We start from the raw sequence: 3,534 nt of genomic DNA on the forward strand, positions 1-3,534 counted from the left end.
TGAATTCACGAGAAAGCGCTATGTCCTTTTGTCATACAGTGATCAGGTTTGATCTGAGGAAGGGGAGAATTGCTCCATTTCCTTGGACGAAGTCCTTCTGTGGCATCGTGGGACCCCTCTTGAGGGGGATGAAGGAGAGAGGTGTGGGAGAGAGAGGAGTGTTGGGGTAGCATTTGGAAGATGGGAGGGGAGGGGAGGGGAGGTGGACGAGGGGAAGATGGGTTTAGGGATGATGGGAGTGAGGGAGTAGAGTGTGCGGAGAGGAGTGTTGGGGAGTGAAGAGTGTTGGGGAGTGAATAATGTTGGGGAGTGAGGAGTGTTGGGGAGTGAAGAGTGTTGGGGAGTGAGGAGTTTTGGGGAGTGAGGAGGGTTGGGGAGTGATGAGTGTTGGGGAGTGAGGAGTGTTGGGAAGTGACGAGTGTTGGGGAGTGAGGAGTGTTGGGGAGTGAGAAGTGTTGGGGAGTGAGGAGTGTTGGGGAGTGAGGAGTGTTGGGGAGTGAGGAGTGTTGGGGAGTGAGGAGTGTTGAGGAGTGAAGAGTGTTGGGGAGTGAGAAGTGTTCGGGAGTGAGGAGTGTTTGGGAGTGAAGAGTATTTGGGAGTGAGGAGTGTTGGGGAGTGAGGAGTGTTGGGGAGTGAGGAGTGTTGAGTTAGTGTGTGTAGAAGATGGGTTGGAGTGATGTTTATCGGGGAGAGGTGTGGGAAGTGTTGGATGTGGGGAATAAGGGGCGTGGGGAAGGTGTGGGAAGTGCTGCGTGTGGGAAAAAAGGGGCGCGGGGGAGGTGTGGGAAGTGTTTGGTGTGGAGAATAAGGGGCGTTTGGGAGGTGTGGGAAGTGTTGGGTGTGGGGAAAAAGCGGCGTGGGGGAGGTGTGGGAAGAGTTCGGTGTGGGGAAAAAGCGGCGTGGGGGAGGTGTGGGAAGTGTTGGGTGTGGGGAAAAAGCTGCGTGGGGGAGGTATGGGAAGTGCTGCGTGTGGGGAAAAAGCGGCGTCGGGGAGGTGGGGGAAGCGTTGGGTGTGGGGGAGGTGTGGGAAGTGTTGAGTGTGGGGAAAAACGGCGTGGGGGAGGTGTGGGAAGTGTTGGGTGTGGGGGAGGTGTGGGAGAGTTGTTTGGGAGGTGTTGGGAAGGTGTGGGGGAGGTGTTGGGAAGGTGTGGGGGAGGTGTTGGGAAGGTGTGGGAGAGGTGTTGGGGAGGTGTGGGGGAGGTGTGGGGGAGGTGTGAGGGAGGTGTGGGGAGGTGTGGAGGAGGTGTGGGGGAGGTGTGGGGGAGGTGTGAGGGAGGTGTGGGGAGGTGTGGAGGAGGTGTGGGGAAGGTGTGGGGGAGGTGTGGAGGAGGTGTGGAGGTGTGGAGGAGGTGTGGAGGAGGTGTGGGGGAGGTGTGAGGGAGGTGTGGGGGAGGTGTGGGGAGGTGTGGGGGAGGTGTGGGGGAGGTGTGGGGGAGGTGTGGGGGAGGTGCGAGGGAGGTGTAGGGGAGGTGTGGGGGAGGTGTGGGGGAGGTGTGAGGGAGGTGTGGGGGAGGTGTGGGGGAGGTGTGGGTGAGGTGTGGGGGAGGTGTGAGGGAGGTGTGGGGAGGTGTGGAGGAGGTGTGGGGGAGGTGTGGGGGAGGTGTGGGGGAGGTGTGGGGGAGGTGTGGGGAGGTGTGGGGGAGGTGTGGGGGAGGTGTGGGGGAGGTGTGGGGAGGTGTGGGGGAGGTGTGGGGGAGGTGTGGGGGAGGTGTGAGGGAGGTGTGGGGGAGGTGTGGGGGAGGTGTGGGGGAGGTGTGGGGGAGGTGTGGGGGAGGTGTGGGGGAGGTGTGGGGAGGTGTGGGGGAGTGTGGGGGAGGTGTGGGGGAAGTGTGGGGGAGGTGTGGGGGAGGTGTTGGGAGGTGTGGGGGAGGTGTGGGGGAGGTGTGGGAGAGGTGTTGGGGAGGTGTGGGGGAGGGGTGGGGGAGGTGTGGGGGAGGTGTGGAGGAGGTGTGGGGAGGTGTGGGGGTGGTGTTGGGAAGGTGTGGGGGGAGGTGTTGGGAAGGTGTGGGAGAGGTGTTGGGAGGTGTGGGGGAGGTGTGGGGGAGGCGTGGGGGAGGTGTGGGGAGGTGTGGGGGAGGTGTGGGGGAGGTGTGGGGGCGTATGGTGTTTAGGTTGAATATGCATGAATGTTTGCAATGTAATTTATGCAGTGTACACAAAGGCTCTGTTAATGGACACCTGGATGGTCACACCAGCTGGTGTGCCACACCAGCTGGTGTGCCACACCAGCTGGTATGGCACACATACCTTACCCACACCAGCTGGTGTGGCACACATACCTTACCCACACCAGCTGGTGTGGCACACATACCTTACCCACACCAGCTGGTGTGGCACACATACCTTACCCACACCAGCTGGTGTGGCACACATACCTTACCCACACCAGCTGGTGTGGCACACATACCTTACCCACACCAGCTGGTGTGCCACACATACCTTACCCACACCAGCTGGTGTGGCACACATACCTTACCCACACCAGCTGGTGTGCCACACATACCTTACCCATACCAGCTGGTGTGGCACACATACCTTACCCACACCAGCTGGTGTGGCACACATACCTTACCCACACCAGCTGGTGTGGCACACATACCTTACCCACACCAGCTGGTGTGGCACACATACCTTACCCACACCAGCTGGTGTGCCACACATACCTTACCCACACCAGCTGGTGTGGCACATATACCTTACCCACACCAGCTGGTGTGCCACACATACCTTACCCACACCAGCTGGTGTGGCACACATACCTTACCCACACCAGCAGGTGTGCCACACATACCTTACCCACACCAGCTGGTGTGGCACACATACCTTACCCACACCAGCTGGTGTGCCACACATACCTTACCCACACCAGCTGGTGTGGCACACATACCTTACCCACACCAGCTGTTGTGGCACACATACCTTACCCACACATTGTGTCTAATTTATCAGGACATACATTACCCACACCAGCTGTTGTAGGACATACATTACCCACACCAGCTGGTGTAGGACATATATTACCCACACCAGCTGTTGTAGGACATATATTACCCACACCAGCTGGTGTAGGACATACATTACCCACACCAGCTGGTGTGGGACATACATTACCCACACCAGCTGGTGTAGGACATACATTACCCACACCAGCTGTTGTAGGACATATATTACCCACACCAGCTGGTGTGGGACATACATTACCCACACCAGCTGGTGTAGGACATACATTACCCACACCAGCTGGTGTAGGACATACATTACCCACACCAGCTGTTGTAGGACATATATTACCCACACCAGCTGATGTAGGACATACATTACCCACACCAGCTGATGTAGGACATACATTACCCACACCAGCTGGTGTAGGACATACATTACCCACACCAGCTGGTGTGGGACATACATTACCCACACCAGCTGGTGTAGGACATACATTACCCACACCAGCTGGTGTAGGACATACATTACCCACACCAGCTGATGTAGGACATACATTACCCACACCAGCTGATGTAGGACATACATTACCCA

Source organism: Cherax quadricarinatus, chromosome 10 (assembly GCF_038502225.1).
Source record: "Cherax quadricarinatus isolate ZL_2023a chromosome 10, ASM3850222v1, whole genome shotgun sequence".
NCBI classification, from domain to species: domain Eukaryota; kingdom Metazoa; phylum Arthropoda; class Malacostraca; order Decapoda; family Parastacidae; genus Cherax; species Cherax quadricarinatus.